General features: G+C 30.6%; 1 protein-coding gene across 4 annotated transcripts in view; it reads right to left on the bottom strand.

Annotated features, from left to right (window-relative positions):
- Positions 1-20,386, bottom strand: part of LOC149966323 (plexin-A2-like) — a 186,947-nt gene extending 166,561 nt beyond the window's left edge. For all 4 annotated transcript variants that reach the window (XM_090152918.1, XM_090152911.1, XM_090152902.1 and 1 more), the window contains exon 1: positions 19,776-20,386. The gene's annotated coding sequence lies outside the window, so the exon portion shown is untranslated. The remainder of the gene's footprint in view (positions 1-19,775) is intronic.
- Between the last annotated feature and the right edge of the window lie 1,184 nt (positions 20,387-21,570).

Consider the following 21,570-nt stretch of genomic DNA (forward strand, 5'->3'; position numbering starts at 1 on the left):
ACAGTCTTGTACACCGATTACAGTAAGTTATTAGCTCCTCGTGTGTACAGCAGTTTCAGTAAGCAAACCACTGAAAGCCGATTACAGTAAGTTATTAGCTCCTCGTGTTTACAGCAGTTTCAGTAAGCAAACCACTGAAAGCCGATTACAGTAAGTTATTAGCTCCTCGTGTTTACAGCAGTTTCAGTAAGCAAACCACTGAAAGCAGACACTGTTTTAAAATGTGTCTGCTAGACAATCTAGCCGTTTTGAGTGTTTCGCGTGGGGTCAAACCTTACTTAAAATCCCTTAGAAAATTTGGGTTTCTGGCTTTGACCGCTACGAGGCGCTATATGTAGTGAAAAGGCTAATAGGCCGTCTAACCATTAATGTATGCAAAGTTATATTAAATTAATGCAATCGATATAGGAAGTCGATATCCTACATAGTTGGTCGAGATATGTCATTAAAGTGGCATTGAAATAACGAGCGAATATTTCAGTATAATAGACCCACTTTGTGATCATAAATTGATATGGCTCACGTTTATGACTATTATGGACGGTAGATTTACACGAAATATTAATAATTAATAAATTAATATTTTTGTAAACATTTGTAACTACGTTCTCTAATTTTAGAAGGTTTAAATTCGCAAAAGTAACAACTCGTTGAACGTGTTTCTAATAAATAATTAGGTGTAGAATTAAATAAAATAGATCACGAATATTGTTTTGTAAATATTAGTAATGATAAAAGTGCTCTAATTTTAAAATAAAATGCTCAAACACTACAAATCATTGGAAGTGCTTCTAACAAAAAATTAGGCGTAGAATTAAATAAAATATATCACGAATATTTTTTTGTAAATATTAGTAATTATGCAAGTGCTCCAATTTCAAAATGATTGAATTCCCAAAGACTACAAATCATTCTAACACAAAATTGCAAATAGAGTTTATAGAAGTATTAATGCAATCTATTGAAGAGTCTGATCTCATCCAAAGGACAAGAAATATAATATAAATTCATGATCCTCTCTTCGAAAATTAATATTAATCAGTCAAAATTCCACCATTCATTATTATCTTTCCAAATAGTCTGGTCACCCCTCCGAAATTTCGCCAACACGACTCGCGGCATACAGAAAGGGAAATTAATAGTTAATCACCGCGTGTACACCTGAGGGCGGGGGGATTAGTACCCGACGCGCCAGGTACCGACAAGTGCACAGAAGAGGGTCAAAACCAAGGTCGTAGCCCCCCCTTCCTCAAAAAGAAAGGGAATTATCCGACGACAATAAATGATTAACACTGAGAAATATCTAACACTGTAATTAGCGGATTGCGAGATTTAGGCACCGTATGGTACCACAGGGAATTGCGTTTTGGGTATGTTGTTATAAACATCTTATTTGAATCAGATTTGTATTGATTTTTTAAAGGATTTCATGCCCGTTTTACTTGACAAATTAACTATTAATTTATCATCTAAATTAATCATCTAAATTAATCATAAATTAAAATTTTAATTAATCATCTAAATTAATCGTAAAAATTAAAATTTTAATTAATCATCTAAATTAATCGTAAAAATTAAAATTTTAATTAATCATCTAAATTAATCATATATTTATTTAATTATAATTTAATCATCTAAATTAATCATAAATTTAATTATTAATTAATCATCTAAATTAATCATAAATTTAATTATTAATTAATCATCTAAATTAATCATAAATTTAATTATTAATTAATCATCTAAATTAATCATAAATTTAATTATTAATTAATCATCTAAATTAATCATAAATTTAATTATTAATTAATCATCTAAATTAATCATAAATTTAATTATTAATTAATCATCTAAATTAATCATAAATTTAATTATTAATTAATCATCTAAATTAATCATAAATTTAATTATTAATTAATCATCTAAATTAATCATAAATTTAATTATTAATTAATCATCTAAATTAATCATAAATTTAATTATTAATTAATCATCTAAATTAAAAATTAATCATCTAAATTATTAATTAATTAAATTTATGATTAATTTAGATGATTAATTAATAATTAAATTTATGACTAATTTAGATGATTAATTAATAATTAAATTTACGATTAATTTAGATGATTAATTAATAATTAAATTTATGATTAATTTAGATGATTAATTAATAATTAAATTTATGATTAATCTAAATTAGTCATAAATTTAATTAATATAAATTAGTCAACTAATCATAAATTTAATTATTAATTAATTATGTAAATTAATCATAAATTTAATTATTAGTTAATAATGCAAATTAAACATACATTTAATTAATTACTAATGTAAATTAATCATAAATTTAATTAATTACTAATGTAAATTAATCATAAATTTAATTAATTACTAATGTAAATTAATCATAAATTTAATTAATTACTAATGTAAATTAATCATAAATTTAATTAATTACTAATGTAAATTAATCATAAATTTAATTAATAATGCAAATTAATCATAAATTTAATTAATTTTTATTTAATTTTTATTTCCTCTGAATAGATCTTTGTATAAAGTAACGTGGCTCTTAACGTCACAGTCTTACTTTTACAAGCCTACAAGCGCGGGCTACAGTCGTCAGTGGAATATAGCTTTTTTTAGCGCGCGTGCAAATCGCTCGTGCGAAGAATACACTAATAAAGATGGGTCTTGTGACGTATGAGCAACATTTTAACAATTTGGGCAAGACCACTTTTTATTTTATAAAACCAAATATTGTACATTTTGATAAATACATCGAAGTATAACTGGTGATTTTAACTATCTTGGTTTCTAATAAATAGTATTTTCCACCTGTGAATTAAGGTTCGTTATGTCATCAATGTTGTCTGCCATATTGTCGGTACCTTCAAAGAGACACCTCAATATATGCAGACAAGTAAGCAAAAGCAGTCCTAACCTTCAACTTAATTTTTTTTTAAATCATCGGAAATTATGTGTTACAAAATGTCGAAAAATGGTGTAATTCCCAAAAATACGTACTTCTATACTCTTTACTTTTAAATTTCTCATTATGCATAGCAACCTAAATAATTTGTTTAGAAAATTAATTTTCGTTATGAGTTAAAAATGATCAAGAATTTAAATTCAAAATTGTTTAATTCCAAAAAATACGGTTTTATAAACTCTTCACTTGTAAATTACTCATTACACAATAACAACTTAAACCATTTGTTTATAAAATTAATTTTCGTTATAGGTTTAAAAATGACCAAAAAATTTAAAATTATCATTCCAAAACATATACGTCGCTATTAATAATTTATCACATTACAATGGAATGTTACGAATACCGGGTTCATACAACATTTGGAAAATTAATTTCCCTGATATTTCCAGGTTTTCTCCTGGAAATTTCCCTGATATTTCCAGGTGCTAAAACACCGTATGTTTTCGTTTAATCGAAAAAATATATATATATCATTATTAAGGCGCTTCCAGACTCAAACGAATTTCCCTGATATATCCAGGTTTTGGTTAAATATTTAAAATTTCCCTGATATTTCCCGGATTTTTTTAAAAGAATCTGTTTCACTGATATCTCCAGGTTTTCCAGGTTTGTATGAACCCTGGAATAGTTCTTTTAATGAAGTACCGTGGCCTTCTTGTTTTAATGTGGCTCTGACGTCACAGTCTCTTACTTTGACAAGGCTACGAGCGCGCGCTACAGTCACGAGGAGGAATATAGCTTTTTCTAGCGCGCGTGCGAAAATAATATACTAATAAAGCTGTATCTTGTGACGTAAGAGCAACATTTTAACAAGTTGGGCAAGACCACTTAATATAAAATCAACCATTACGTTATTTTTAATGACGAATAAAAATCATATTCCGAGAATATTAGCAAACGTATATTTGGGCACTTTCCCAACATCGTGAAACCGGTTTCGCAGGGGAAATATTTCTTATACGTTCTAGCCGAGAATCAATCAACAAATCACACGCGATCTTGACACGAAAACCAACGCTGGTTTTAACATTATAGAAAATGAGTTTTATTTGGGGAAATTTCTATATATATATTTATATATTGGACAACATTTCCTCTGGGCTACGACCCTCCTCGCAAGTCTTTTCAAATCGAATACGCCCAAAATATATTATTATTATTATAAAGTACAGAGGCGTTGGGAGTTTTTAGATGAGTTTCGAAACATTTCTGTTAAGGTAAAAGTTTCGAGTTTAATAGTTTAATCGTGATTTTCACGCCGATACGAAAAATCGACCCAATTTATATCGGTTCAAATATAAATAATTGTTTTTCTCACCCTGAACGAAACGTGTACGAAATTAATAAACATGTAATTGAGTGAATTGAGCTATTTTGAATGACCCAAGGGATTTCCTTCTGTAGCTATTTTCTAAGCCAAAATAATAAAGCGTTAACAATAACAATTAATTAACGTCGATACTTTTTAACATTTTCATTTTAAAACCGCTAAGTTAAAAGGAACCACCTATGGACTGCATTGTAAAGGAAGATAAAATTAGCGAATAAGTAGATTAGTCCATTATGAAAAGGGATAATAAAGCTAAACCCTAAACAAATTTGGAGAAATTTAAAAACTTACTAATAGCTCGTACCGATAGGTCTTCGAGCAAACAAAAAGACGCGAAATTCGGACCAAATGATGAAAATAATCGACGGATTTGAATGGGCGGAAATTTATTTTTCAAAATTACCCGACTGATTTGTATGGGCGGAAATTTATTTTTCAAAATTACCCGACTGATTTGTATGGGCGGAAATTTATTTTTCAAAATTACCCGACTGATTAGAGTGGGCGGAAATTTATTTTACAAAATTATCGACGGATTTGTATGGGCGGAAATTTATTTTTCAAAATTACCCGACTGATTAGAGTGGGCGGAAATTTATTTTACAAAATTATCGACGGATTAGTGTGGGCGGAAATTTATTTTACAAAATTATCGACGGATTAGTGTGGGCGGAAATTTATTTTACAAAATTATCGACGGATTAGTGTGGGCGGAAATTTATTTTACAAAATTATCTATAATAATATCAATAATAACCCAATTTAAATCCCTAATTCTCAGATTAAGAATTATAATGTTTATACATATGGTAAATTTATCGTTTAACAAAAACCAATAGGCTTACACAAAAAGTTGGCAACGCTAATGAAAATGAAAACGCTGCACTACACAAAAACAACACGGACTCGCTATGCCCAAGTTCACAAAAAATAATACGGTTTACTAAAAAAACTTAAAAGTAGAAAACCTAGACCTAGAAAATCCTTTATATTCCAACCAAGGTAGGGGAGTTTTCTTATACAGTATATAATATATGGGGTTAGTAACGTAAAAGCGTTATCAAAAGAGGGACATAATGTAAAACGAATGTCGTAGATTTAACCTTAAAACTAACTTTCCCCAATAGTAGCTGGTAAGGTTTTCGAAAAGGGCATTTTTCAGAAAATGTTAAAAAAAGGCAAAATGTGGAGGTGGGCGGTCGAAACAGCGTTCGTGACCGTTTCAACAGAGATAAAAAAGGTCGTGGCAGGGTGGGCGTTGAATCAAATTCTTCGCTAGATGACGCCACTGTTATTAAATATCTATGGCGGCACCGACCTAGTAGAGTCGGCTCCCTTTTCGTCATTTTGGAGAGGATGTGGAAAATGTTCAGGTTAGAACAATCACGTATTGGATATTAAATCAAACGCCTTGTCGTCCACATTAGATATGAAGCTCACCTTGCTCAAAAATGGTCATTTGTTTGTGGAATTTCAGGACTTTTTGAAAATGCGTAGTTCTTAGACACAAAGGAATTAAAGGTGTGGGTGGTATGCCAAACCGGATCACAACTTTCACGCCTTTACAATAATGGGTATTTTTAACACATGGCAAATAGTTACGGAACTATTAATTTTCTTAGATTTTTGCCGAGTGCAACTATCGCGAAAAGTTCGGTACAAATTTTTTAAGAATGAAAATGTCTAATTACTATTAAAAATAATATTAAATTATTATTATTATTATTATTATTTTTTTTATTTTTTATTTTTTGTTCGCAATGATTTACAATAAAAGAAACTATTTACATTTATATACAACTATTTATTATTATTATTATTATTATTATTATTAAAAATAATATTAAATTATTATTATTATTATTATTATAAAAAATATTAAATTAGTATTATTACTATTATTATTATTAAAAATAATATTAAATTAGTATTATTATTATTATAAATAATATTTTAATTCCATTTATAGCCTTAAAGGTTTATTAGGTGAATTTTATTCTTAGAGGCGAAATAAATTAATTATTATATAGTATTAATAAATATAACTAGAAATATTAAAAAGTTACATTAAAATTTAATAATGTATTACGTAAATTATATTCTCAGAAAAGAGTGTGAAATTGAACTATTTAAAAGAAATAATTGTAAAACCTATACAATAATTTCACATAATCTTCTAAGAATAAAATTGAAGATCTTTTTGATATTTAAAATTAGTAGTTTTTAGTACTGTACAATAATTTCCCAAATTCTTTACTAAGAAAAGAATACATTTAAGAGATAAAGGCGTAGCGTGGAATTTATAAAACACAATCTTCCTATCCGTGGAAATGAAGGAAATTTTATACTTTATTGATATTTAATCTCCTCATCAAAAATATTTGGAATTCCTGCACGATTTTCCAAGATCGGGTATCTCGTTACTTTGCTCTTTACCCCGTTACAAACTACAAATGACATTAGATCGACATTACTCGTACAACTTTATTTACAAACGCGAAAAAAAATATGACTCACAGTCAGCGTTGACGGTAGAATATTGCCAGAAAATACTACTGAAATATGCCGTGGTTAATTTCTAACCAACAACCCCAAAATAGACGAAAAACCCAAATGAATTTACAAGATTTTCTACGGAGTACTAACAGATGCGGCTATTCAAAAAAAAATTTAAAAATAATTCGTTGAAAGACGGGGAACGTGCCAGTCAAGTGATAGTTTAATGGAAGGCAAGGAAGGAGGTACAGTTTACTGCGCGTGAGCTAGACTTCACCATCCAGTGGTAGACTAGAATTTGTCTACGTCAAAGATGCGCCATGTAACGCGCTCGGCCGAGCGTCTGCTTTTAATACGTACACGAGTCACCTGCTCGCCTTATCAATTAGGATTCGACAGGACCCCCTCTTTCCAACGTACCACCAAGTAACCGATAGAGACACTAAAGGTTACCTCGCACTGAGAGTGGGAGCCAGCGTAACTTTATCCAATACTAAACAAGTAACGGAGGAACTTTTAGGTGTCTAATGGAATGTCACCTGATACCGTTTATTAACGTTGGAAAGACCGCCATGAAGCTTTTTACTGTAATATTAGGTTACGTAAAAAGCTTCAATTACAGTTACCTGACACTTCACCCAAGGCTGGGCGTATTTAGGACTTAACTATAAGGTAACAACGCCAGAGGAAGCCATAAAAGTAAGAATTTCTTCACGCATTGCGGGAGACTTGGTCGACCAAAAAATACATCGCCCCTTTTAGTTCGGTCACGCAGAACGCTTTGCAGCGCGTACAAAGGTTGGGATATACAATTTACCCATTGAAAAATACCCGTAAATCAGGCATCATTGGTACTGACAAGCTAATTGGAATCGTAAACCAAGTCAACTTGACCACAATAACGTTAGAAATAATAGTAAGCCAGCAGCTTTGGTACCACTGTCAAATAAAAGTAAGTAAACCAAGTCCACTTGACCACAATTACGTTACAAATAATGGTGAGCCAGCAGCTTTGGCACCACTGCCAATTCAAAGTAAATAAAAGTATATTAAAGGGTAAACCGCGACTGGTATTCTGTTTGGGCGACGTTGACTGTACCCCATATCCGGTAGTAATCGGTATTATCGGGTAAACTTTGTTTTTCTTCCAACACCGGTTAGTTACGGAGGTTGTAAGCAATGTTAAAACAGCCTAAACACAAGAGCCAGGATTATTTACTCATAAGAACAACACAGCTGCGAACCAGACTGACGAGTTGGCACTCTTGAGAGACCAAATCCATCGGTTTAACACCAATTTCTGGGCTTTGCAAGATACAATTCAATGGGTGTAGCGCAATTGGCTCTAAATGGAGATGATTAAATTTTGGAAATGTTGATTCATATGGCAGAATAACCAGTGGACAAGGAATGAGCAGGTGCTACCTGCCTAGTCTGCGATATTTTCAACACGGGATTTTTAAAATTTAAGATTTCATAGCTGAATAATCGTGGTCGAATTTCCAGATGTTTAATTTCGTTATAATCAAAACGGAATTATAAAATTTTATATTTTTTGACGGAATCTTAGTCGAATTTAACACGTTTAATTTTGATATATTCAAAATGGAATTTTAATTTCCTATTTTATGGCTGAATCTTGGTTGAATTTCCAGATGTTTAATTTCGATGTATTCAAACACGGATTCTAATATTTAAATTTTAGATTTCGTGAACCATTTTTGCTCGAATTTCAGGATATCAAATTTCAATATTGTCAGAAAAGGGAATTTAAAATTTCAATTAAAAATTTTGTGGCGATTTTTACTCGTATTTGAACGATTAGAAATTTCAATATTTTTGTAACGTACTTTAGACGTATTCTTACGGGAAAAACATTACCTTCAGAGTAGGAAATCGTTTTGTCTATGGATTGTGGAGATTAAAGTTTTAATTATTATCACTCTGATAACGGGCAAGTCTAGCCTGGAATAAATCATCGCTTGATAAGAGAAATATTTGAGTGAATCATGGATACAACAGCAAGAATTTATTGTGTAACCGAGAATGCCGCACCTTGTTCATTGGTGGCGTTTTTACTTATCTCTCGCACCAATATATCGGCCTATTTTTCTAATATCGGTATCGACTGAAAAATATTTTCAGAAAAACATTTAAAAATAATAAAATTATCGATTAACTATTAATGATAATATTTTATTTGATTGACTGCGCCACGTACGAAAGACTTTAGAAGCTAGATTATTCCTTTTTTTAGACAGGTGGTTACGAGTGTAAACAAATAAACAACCACGAGCCAGACTTTAGAAGCTAGATCATTCCTTTTTTTAGACAGGTGGTTACGAGTGTAAACAAATAAACAACCACGATATTCGATTTAGAGGTCGGTAACGGTTAATTATTATCCATGTTTAAATTGATTTTTTTCGGGAAAAAATGTAAACAAAGAAATTTACCGGTTAATATTTCGGAAAATGATTAAAAAACATGTATTATTCGTAAAATTTGAGCTTTTTATCGAAAAAAACGTCGTTTTTCCAATTAATTTTACAAATTTATCAAAAAATTAATCGGATAATACAGAAATATAAATTACTTGATCAAAACGTTTTACGAATAATTTTGGGAGCTTTATCTATTGAATAAAAGTTAACCATCCCCGACCTCTAATTCGATTTGTGATAGAAAATATGTATCACGTAAAATGAAAAGAAACATATTCGGATATGCTCTTGCAAACTTGTTTTCATGAAAAATTAAAATAAAATGGTATGACAGTGAACGGTCTTTAACGATGATTTTATCATATACACTACTGTTATGATAGCCAACTTTGTTAATATTGGCAGATATATCGTCCACGAATAATTTATTTCTGAAATCGATGATTACTTGGCCCAATCGGGCGGGAAAACCGTCAATCTGGCAACTCTAGACTGCCATAGACCCCGATGCAGGTGCGCCGCCGAAGGTTTAAAATACAAGGCTACCAGATTTTCCTTTGATATCAGTATCTTTGCAGCTTTAACAAACATGTAGTTCTTTATCACGTCTGTTGGTATTTAGTGTGTACTCTTAACGTCTTAAGCTCCTAGACGTCCTACAATGAAAACTAAATTTCATATAAATACCGCCCGGGTTGGACATAAGGATAGTTTTTTTTGTAGTCAGCCTGACTAGCGACTCACGAGCCTCCTACCTTAATTTATTTTAATAGTCACTGACGAGTGGGGGTAGAGATCGGCGTTTGAATAAGAAATTATCCAATTATTAAATTTTATTCATAACCGACAATTATGCAAAAAATATCAGAAAAACAGATTATTTTTTAATGTTAATCGTTGTCTATTCGTATAAATTGTTCCTAAATAACCAGTTAACCAAAATTTTTATGATTAATCGAAATTGTTGCCGGTTAATTTATTTGTTCCACCGATCTCAAAGTGCGGGTAAAAATGGGGGTATAAAAACAAGGACAGCCAACATTTTCCATTAACCGTCAGAATTCAAATAGGAATTTATTATCTCTTAAGTTACATGGTTTTTTTTTTAAATAAAATGGGATTGATGAATGATGAATTTATGACACGCCACATTCGCCATTATTTATGAATATTTAGGTAAATTTATCACTAGTCAAATTGACTATTGAGTTCCCAGATTTCGACTAATTTATTTATTTTACAGGGTTGCCACAAAATTTTCAGATTCAAATTTCCTGACTATTCCCTGTTTTCCCTGACCATTTTAAGAGATTTTCCCTGACTTATTAAGGCCAAATTTTTTTTTATATTTTACTTTTATCAGAAGTTAATAAATTTTATGGACTTATATTTCAGTTAAAAGGTTAATGCCATGTTGAAAAAATTAGCCAAACAATCAAAGAAATAAATGATAATCATAGAATTTGTCATAGAGCTAGAGTTAAATTACCTTCAAAAAGTGCCAAGATAAAATTGAATTACCTGACTTTTCCCTGAATTTTTAGGCCCATTTTTAAATTCCCTGACTTTTCCCTGATTTCTGTTTTCCCTGACGTGTGGCAACCCTGTTTTAGTAGTGTGACTAGTGCCTTACGTCCAACCCTCGCCGCCGCCGTTAAATTTTGGTTCAACACCGCCGGTCAAAATTTCGCGGCGTTGGGGTCTATAGTGCCACATTCTCTGTCAACTCCAAATGTATTCTTGCAACAAGATTTATTTTCGCAACCCGTTGAGATGATACGGCACCCGGAGCGTACTTACCGAGTTCCAAGAACTATGAATAGTATGTTATCGGCAAACACGGGTAAAGCGACTAGTCGAACGATATTTAATGGGCCTCTTTGAAAGATAACAAAGCTCTCAATACATTCGCCGCTTTATCAGTCGGGCCTCCTTTGCCCCCCTTAATAATCCCCACCCGGCTAAATATAAACTCGTGGTCTTATTGATTAAAATATAATTTATTCTTACCCCCCCCCCTTTCCTCGACAATCGTTGGAATCGCAATAACAATAGCGCCATTTCTATCGGTTTTGATACGATTTGATGACAAACCTATTTATTGTTAAATAAAGGTGTGTTGACTTCCTCAAAATGGTTATCTGTCTCCCCGTATTCTGATCAAACAAAATACTGAAAGGCTTCCAACTTAATAAGCGATCGTTATGACCATATTTGTTCAGGGATATTTTTGAATCCTGTTATTTATTATGGATTATTCAGATTCGAAATTAGTTTTATTACCAAGGTTAGAGTACAATTTAAAATTTTCTGAAGAAATATTGCGCTTTAAAACAGTGTTGGCCAATTTAAATCACGTAATATTTTAAAAAATCTTTGATTTAAATCATACAATGTATTTCAATGGTGGAATAAAAATTGGCAAAAATTAAAATATATAAATCTGACGAAACTAAAATATTAATTAGTAATTAAATTTAATTAAGATTATAATTATACAGGAAAAGAGTCATTAATTGTATAACAATCAATAAATTAAAAAAATCGATTGATTTGATTTTTATTAAAAAATGCAAGTGCCAACCCTGGTTTAAAACCTAGCAATTGCTACAAGTCGCCATGGTTACCCTAATAAGAAAGTTTCAACAAAATCTAACACACGAGGGTGGTCCTTTGACGTCATACTTCAGAGTGACCTCGGTGACCTATGACGTCAGTTTACGCTTCCCTTTGTTGTGACAAGTACCATTATAATAGTTAATTTTAAATCCGATAGATGGCGGTGAGGGTATTGAAACTCGCTTTTTGGAAAATATATTAAATGTCAAGAATATATTCAATGCGGTATTTTTCATAAAAATAGTTAAATTTCAACTTTTTTTTCACTTTGGAAATCCCAAAATCTCAAAAACCAAGATTTCACTTTGGAAATCCCAAAATCTCAAAAACCAAGATTTCACTTTGGAAATCCCAAAATCTCAAAAACCAAGATTTCACTTTGGAAATCCCAAAATCTCAAAAACCAAGATTTCACTTTGGAAATCCCAAAATCTCAAAAACCAAGATTTCACTTTGGAAATCCCAAAATCTCAAAAACCAAGATTTCACTTTGGAAATCCCAAAATCTCAAAAACCGAGATTTCCTTTTGAAAATCCCAAAATCTCAAAATAAACCAAAAACTAAAAATCATCATAAAAAATCGCTCTCTAAAATCCCAAAATCAGAACGGTACTTCCGAAATTACCTTTAGAATCAAATTTCCGAAAATTCTCAAAATGGGAAATTTTTCAGGAATCGGGACCAAGAAACCCCGAAAAAAAAGCTACTTACACCCCTCCCAAAAAAACACCGATATAGCCCCCACCCTTCTCCCACACGCGGTTATTCCAGAAGCGTCTTGACCAGAAAAAATATAATGCACGAAAAGAAATCCGCGCGGATAGCTTAGCTGCTCCACCCAAAGCGATCGCCGCCACCAAGAAAGTAACTAAAGAAAGGTAGTTCGAGCTAAAATACCGGTTGCAATACCCTCCTTTCAGAACGCATGGAGGGTTGGGGGGGTATAAAAGGGGTGTTTCCCATCGACCAAAAGCGTGGGGGGCCAAAATTACTCTCCCCTTTCGCACCCATTACGATCTATCAATCATACATCAGGATCGACGAGGGAGGGGAGCAAGCTATGTTATAAATAATGCCTATTGTACAGGCCGTATACGTTACCGATTAAGGTAGCAGACGTTAAGCAAATTACTGTACAGGGTTTTCGGATAGTATCCCGAAAGATGTTTTATTAGATAAAAATCACAAATTGTCCAGGGTGTACAAAACAATTCCCAAATTGGCCAGGGTGTACAAAAACAATTCCCAAATTGTCCAGGGTGTACAAAAACAATTCCCAAATTGGCCAGGGTGTACAAAAACAATTCCCAAATTGTCCAGGGTGTACAAAAACAATGCCCAAATTGTCCAGGGTGTACAAAAACAATTCCCAAATTGTCCAGGGTGTACAAAAACAATTCCCAAATTGTCCAGGGTGTACAAAAACAATTCCCAAATTGTCCAGGGTGTACAAAAACAATTCCCAAATTGTCCAGGGTGTACAAAAACAATTCCCAAATTGGCCAGGGTGTACAAAAACAATTCCCAAATTGGCCAGGGTGTACAAAAACAATTCCCAAATTGGCCAGGGTGTACAAAAACAATTCCCAAATTGGCCAGGGTGTACAAAAACAATTCCCAAATTAGCCAGGGTGTACAAAAACAATTCCCAAATTGTCCAGGGTGTACAAAAACAATTCCCAAATTGTCCAGGGTGTACAAAAACAATTCCCAAATTGGCCAGGGTGTACAAAAACAATTCCCAAATTGTCCAGGGTGTACAAAAACAATTCCCAAATTGTCCAGGGTGTACAAAAACAATTCCCAAATTGTCCAGGGTGTACAAAAACAATTCCCAAATTGTCCAGGGTGTACAAAAACAATTCCCAAATTGTCCAGGGTGTACAAAAACAATTCCCAAATTGTCCAGGGTGTACAAAAACAATTCCCAAATTGTCCAGGGTGTACAAAAACAATTCCCAAATTGTCCAGGGTGTACAAAAACAATTCCCAAATTGTCCAGGGTGTACAAAAACAATTCCCAAATTGTCCAGGGTGTACAAAAACAATTCCCAAATTGTCCAGGGTGTACAAAAACAATTCCCAAATTGTCCAGGGTGTACAAAAACAATTCCCAAATTGTCCAGGGTGTACAAAAACAATTCCCAAATTAGCCAGGGTGTACAAAACAATTCCCAAATTGGCCAGGGTGTACCAATAAAATTCTGCTGGGTGGGTCGACATTTTTACCCTCATTTTAATATAGACTTAAATAAGACTAAGTTGAATATTTTCAAGAATTTCTACCCAAAAATAATATAAACCTAATAAATTTAAAATACCCCAGAAATATTCAATTAAGTGATCCATCGAATAACATAAAACTCACAACATTCTAGACAAATCAAGCAATTTAAATAGCTTAAAACCAAATGGATTTCAAAACCCTAATTTAAACCAAAACAATGAAAGCGTTCAGTTATCGTGGGGAGTACGGCAAGCTTGTAATATTTAATCGAAGTTGTGGAGTAAGGGTGGGGTGCTAGCTAAGAGTCTTGGTATAATCCAATCACCCTGTAACGGTACGAAAGGGTTCGCGGGAACAGGAGGTGGCGTTGGATTAAAAACTAGGAAGAGCCAAGGGGGACATTGCGGGCCATCGATCGAGGTCTCTTTGTGGAGGGGGAATCTTAAAAAGAGGCCATTGTCTTTCCGATGCTCGCGCTAAGGGGGGAGGGGGGGAATTGAAACGACTGCGCGGGGGGGGGGGGGAATAACCCAAGTATTTCCTTACTTTCGTATTATAACAAGCAAAAATGTTCTTCGTTCCATTGTAACCGGTTTGATATTAGGCATTCTTATATTATTAAGTGCAGCGACACCCCCCCCCCGTTATTATTTTTCATTAATAAATGAGCCTTACTATTATTTCTTGAACACAAAAGGGAGCAGCTTTGTTTGATTGATTGAGAACCGCAGACATTTTTTTACCCTGCCCTGCCAGTCGCGCTAACATTTCGTTATTGTTCGAGTTTGCAAGTGTTAAATCAATTTATATTTAATTGGAATAAATTAGAACACGATTTTACGAAATAGTCGGTTTTTTATCGACATAAAAGTAGTTACGCCCAGGTACGTTAAGTTTTTTTGCAGTTTAATAGTTTTAAATCTGAATTTGAAGTAAATTATTTTGAAATTTATTTCAATAACAATTTTAAGTTCAATGAAAATCTAATATTTTAAAAACATATAAAAAAGATACCAAATTTTGAAAACTTAATAATTTAAAGTTGGCTGACTTAAGTTAATTTCCATTTAAATCTGTTAAATAAGTTATTTTCAAATTTTATTTAAATCTGGATTTAAAGTAAGTTATTTTTAAATTTAGTTAAATCACAATTTTAAATTCAATGAAAATCTAATATTTTAAAAATAGCAACCAAATTTTGAAAATTTAATAGTTTAAAGTTGGCTGACTTAAATTAATTTCATTTAAATCTGGATTTAAAGTAAATCATTTTTAAATTTATTTAAATCACAATTTTAAGTTCAATAAAAACTGGTATTTCAAAAAAATTGTTGCCTTATTTAAATGTTTTTTTTAGATAATTTATTTAAATCACTGTATTTAAGGTTTAATATAAAAACTGATTTTATAAAAATTTGTTTGCCGATTTAAATATTTTTAAAGTTTAATATTTTAAAATATATATATATATTTTGAAGTTAATTAAATTTTCAATATATTTTGAAGTTAATTAAATTTTCAATATATTTTGAAGTTAATTAAATTTTCAATATATTTTGAAGTTAATTAAATTTTCAATATATTTTGAAGTTAATTAAATTTTCAATATATTTTGAAGTTAATTAAATTTTCAATATATTTTGAAGTTAATTAAATTTTCAATATATTTTGAAGTTAATTAAATTTTCAATATATTTTGAAGTTAATTAAATTTTCAATATATTTTGAAGTTAATTAAATTTTCAATATATTTTGAAGTTAATTAAATTTTCAATATATTTTGAAGTTAATTAAATTTTCAATATATTTTGAAGTTAATTAAATTTTCAATATATTTTGAAGTTAATTAAATTTTCAATATATTTTGAAGTTAATTAAATTTTCAATATATTTTGAAGTTAATTAAATTTTCAATATATTTTGAAGTTAATTAAATTTTCAATATATTTTGAAGTTAATTAAATTTTCAATATATTTTGAAGTTAATTAAATTTTCAATATATTTTGAAGTTAATTAAATTTTCAATATATTTTGAAGTTAATTAAATTTTCAATATATTTTGAAGTTAATTAAATTTTCAATATATTTTGAAGTTAATTAAATTTTCAATATATTTTGAAGTTAATTAAATTTTCAATATATTTTGAAGTTAATTAAATTTTCAATATATTTTGAAGTTAATTAAATTTTCAATATATTTTGAAGTTAATTAAATTTTCAATATATTTTGAAGTTAATTAAATTTTCAATATATTTTGAAGTTAATTAAATTTTCAATATATTTTGAAGTTAATTAAATTTTCAATATATTTTGAAGTTAATTAAATTTTCAATATATTTTGAAGTTAATTAAATTTTAAATATATTTTGAAGTTAATTAAATTTTAAATATATTTTGAAGTGACTTAATTAAATTTTAAATATATTTTGAAGTGACTTAATTCAATTTTAAATATATTTTGAAGTGACTTAATTCAATTTTAAATATATTTTGAAGTGACTTAATTCAATTTTAAATATATTTTGAAGTGACTTAATTCAATTTTAAATATATTTTGAAGTGACTTAATTCAATTTTAAATATATTTTGAAGTGACTTAATTCAATTTTAAATATATTTTGAAGTGACTTAATTCAATTTTAAATATATTTTGAAGTGACTTAATTCAATTTTAAATATATTTTGAAGTGACTTAATTCAATTTTAAATATATTTTGAAGTGACTTAATTCAATTTTAAATATATTTTGAAGTGACTTAATTCAATTTTAAATATATTTTGAAGTGACTTAATTCAATTTTAAATATATTTTGAAGTGACTTAATTCAATTTTAAATATATTTTGAAGTGACTTAATTCAATTTTAAATATATTTTGAAGTGACTTAATTCAATTTTAAATATATTTTGAAGTGACTTAATTCAATTTTAAATATATTTTGAAGTGACTTAATTCAATTTTAAATATATTTTGAAGTGACTTAATTCAATTTTAAATATATTTTGAAGTGACTTAATTCAATTTTAAATATATTTTGAAGTGACTTAATTCAATTTTAAATATATTTTGAAGTGACTTAATTCAATTTTAAATATATTTTGAAGTGACTTAATTCAATTTTAAATATATTTTGAAGTGACTTAATTCAATTTTAAATATATCTGAAGTGACTTAATTCAATTTTAAATATATTTTGAAGTGACTTAATTCAATTTTAAATATATCTGAAGTGACTTAATTCAATTTTAAATATATCTGAAGTGACTTAATTCAATTTTAAATATATCTGAAGTGACTTAATTCAATTTGAAGACTAGTGCGAAGGTACCCACAAAAAAGGACAATTCCGGGCGCCGAAATTAGCCCCTGAATTATGAGTCATGACACCGAGAAACGCCAGAAAAACAATTATAATTACTAAAAGAACGCGCGTTTCCAAGCCCGAATTAAGGCGACTCTTTTGAATTAAGAATTACGAGCGAAATCATCAACACTGCGACCTCAATTTGCTAACGATTACGAAGAACAAAAGTAGATGTAGAACAAAAGACCAAATAAACTAATACCTTAAGGACACGTATGTCACTAGTTAAGTTACAAGATTACTAGCTGTATCATTAGCATAGAGGGATTTTGCTTATTTCAGCGTAATAATTACATCATGTCTTGTTTAGTGACTAAATATCACTAAGAAGTTTCTTCGAAACTGTGTCAATAGTTTAACCAAAGCACAAATATTAAATGGACTAATTTAATTTGCATAAAATGTTTAAATATTAATTTAAATCTGTTGTAAATATCGAAACTTCTGCTACACTTTAAATACAGTCTTTTGTAAAATGTAATTTCATTATTATTACAATTATGTAATTCCTATAATCGTGTGAATTTATCAATACTGAATTTTAAGTATTTTTTTAAATATGAGAATTTTTCTATAATCTTGGTAATTTGATTTTGATTTTCAAATATAACATTTCATTAGAACATATTTCTTGATTTGACATTTAAACTAAATTGGTTCCATAATATTACAAGGTTGGCAGTTTCAAGTTCCAACTTATTTAGTGACCAATTTTTTTAATTTTAAGCCAATATATTATAAAATTCTGATATTTCCTTGATTTTTTGACTAATTTTCAAAATTCCCAGACAAAATTTGGACCCATACCCAAATTTCTAGGTATTGTGGCAACGTTATTTAATTATTACAAAAAATATATCTCCTAGTGGTGTTTTAAAAATAAACTAGTAATATTAATTTTACAAGGAAAATATCAAACAACTGTCATAATTCATATGAAAACCAACTTCCTAAGTAGATAATAAAACTTAAGGAAGCTAAACGTTCCCAAGAAACAATTATGAATCAAACGACCTAACCTTACGAATTAACTGAATTAATTTAATACGAAATCCATCAAGACTACGTAGGTAGTACCATAAGTAACATAATAACCATAAGTTTGCCAATTAGGAAAAAATTACGTTATTTTGTTATTTATGGTAGTACCCACATATTTCCATAAATATTAAATATAATCGTTGCAACAAAAATAGCAAATTTATGACCCACAACTGAAAATAAAAAACCCAGATACAAATAAAACAGTCATAATAACTTTAACCTAGCCCTACTTTTATTTTGGTGTGTCTTAAATATTCAGAATAAGGAAAACTATATCTATATCTGCAGGGTATGGGTTGCTGTGTTTTTTTTGGCGTAGGAAAATATGAATATGTAATATCGATTGTTAAGAATATGGGAAAAAGCAGAAAAAAGATATCGGTATATATATTATATAAAGTGAAAACCGTCAAAATGACTGAATATCAAGGCGTGGAGGGAGATAGGCGCAAAAAGTAGCAGGAAAAACCTTGACAGTTATAAAAGTTAGGCAGGCCCAGAATAAACAAAAGCAAAAGAAGGAAAGTAGATCAATTTCTTAGAAACCCGACAGGTCTAGAGGGGTGGGAATCAAATAGAGGTAACACGAAATCAACGATACCATATTTATATATCCCCCTAAATACCTTTTAATTATCGAGTGTACGTGTTTAATATCGCGACGGTAATCGCCGACTAAACGTGATTATGAAAAGGTCATCAAAGTCGTACGACACATTTTTACGACTCTAGAAGTACTGGTAGGAACGGACAAAGTTCTTTTTGAAAAAAAAATTGGGTGTTAAAACGATAAAATAGAAATAGGCGCAGTTGTAGAGCTAAAAGGGAGCAAAGCTCGACTGGAAAAAATCGATTCTGAGCGCAACTTTTCTTTACGCCGACTGAGTTTAAGGACCCCGAAAAGATTCGTTAGGCCTAGTCCTAACTGATAAATTTGATCAAGACGATGGTCCCATTTTTGAAACGATTAAAAAATTTGACAATTTTCTTAAATAAATCGAGCGTTAAAATTTATTTAACTTATTTAACCTCATTGATATTGCCTCGAGCGACTTAGGGGCGAAAGTCAACGAACGTCTTCGGTATTTTTGAAAACTATCATCAAACGGGCAAAAACCGCGTTCTTTCAAAAAACAAAACCCATGAAAAATTCAACGGTTAAGCCTTGGCGGACGCGAAATTTTGGCCCGAACATTTCTCACATTGTAACGAGTAAATACGCTCAAATAAATGTGAAATAAATAGAAACATACCTTTTAGTAGTTCGAGTTACTGTCGAAGTCCACCGTACTGGCGTCGTTTAAGTATTTGACGTTGAACGTATCATAAAAACAAGTTTCGTAGCACACAGGGCCGATTTCGACGCAAAATATTTTCGAACGAGGCGTCGCGAAGGCGGCTGGATACGGGATTATTTTCCCCAGTAGTCTGGCGTACGAAGGGGCCGCCAATCAGGTAAAATGCCGAAGAGACGCGCTAAGCCTCGGTTTTAGAAATTCGTGTTGTATTTTTTGCCTTCCCCTGCGCGGCGGCGGGGACTCGCTAAGGGCTAGCCCCGGAGAGTCGAGACTACGATTATTCCGACACCTGCGACTTTGAATCGTCGAAACTGAAGTTAAATCTCAACGCGCATTGTTTTGGATACCGTCGGTAGATAATCCAGGCTTGGAAAAATAAACTCGTACCACTTTTGGGGATTCTCCGACTTTCGGGGGGGAATGGCGAGCGAAATAAATCCAAAATGCGTCCGTAGTTCGTCGCGGCGGCGAGCTGAGATAAACCTTGCCTCGATCGTCAGACGTCGGCTACCGAAGAAGACAATTCACGGCCGCGACCGTCCGTCGTTGCTGCTGCCGAGAGGGGAGAAGAAAGGAAGCCGCAGGAACGACAAATCCGCTTCTTTGCCGACACGGTGTCGCCATCTGTCAACGGAAAGAGTAAACAATCGATTAATATCTCCGAATTTTTTTTCGTTTACTCCAAGAATAATTTATTCGATTAATTATCGGAGTTATTTACAAGAATAATTTCTTTATTAATGTTTGTATTTTAATAAACATAATAATAATAATAATAATTTTTTTTCAATGTTGAGATAGTTAACTTAAAACCAAGAAGAAAATATTAGTTTTTATGAGAAGAATGTTATTAATTATCAGAGCAATTTTTTCTAAATTAACGAACAGGAAAGCGTATATTATTCTTAAATTAACTAAAATTAAGAAATAAGCTTTTCAATGTTGATATAATCAAAAACAAGGGGAACCACTTAGTAAATTATAATTGTAAAAGAAATTCAGTTTCTACTTTAATTTCAATAGGTTAACTTTAAATATCTGTCGTTAAAAAGGGTATCGATAAATTTAGAATCGCTACTCAGCGATAGCCGTGCAACGGGGTAACGCTTCTTCCATTTTGAGCACGTTTCCTCCGGGAGCTTCGTTGGCGATCTATATAGATAATCTATTTTAATGTCATTTTCTTTTTTGCTAAATATTGTAAAACGGATAAATAAAGTATTAACCTTATTATCTTTTAGAAGTAAACTTCATTGAAATCACCATGCTTCTACTTTGATTGTAATTAAAAGAAAATAAATTATAATTAAATTAATTAAAATAACCTATAAACCTATAATAAAAAGATTCTTGGTGATCTAACGATAATTTTCAATTGAAAACACTTAACGATCGAAGTAGAAAAACAAGTTATAATTAAAATAAACTATATAAATATTTTGTGTTAGCTAACTATAATTTCAATCGATAACGTTTAACGATCCGAGTTGAAAAACAATTAATAAAAAAAATGAAATAAAAATAAAATAATCTATAAGTAAATAATCTTTGGTGATCTAATGATAATTTAAAATCGATAACTCTTAACGATCGAAGTAGAAAAAAACAATTTAATAATAATTAAAATAATCTTGGCTATAAGGTAATAATTTTGGGTGATCTAACGATGATTTTCAAATTGATAACTCTTAACGATCGAAGAAGAAAAACCATTTAATAAAAATTAAAATGATCTAGCCTATAAGAAAAT

This window comes from Leiobunum rupestre, chromosome 1, assembly GCF_980474605.1.
Source record: "Leiobunum rupestre chromosome 1, qqLeiRupe1.1.hap1, whole genome shotgun sequence".
In the NCBI taxonomy this organism is placed as follows: Eukaryota; Metazoa; Arthropoda; class Arachnida; order Opiliones; family Sclerosomatidae; genus Leiobunum; species Leiobunum rupestre.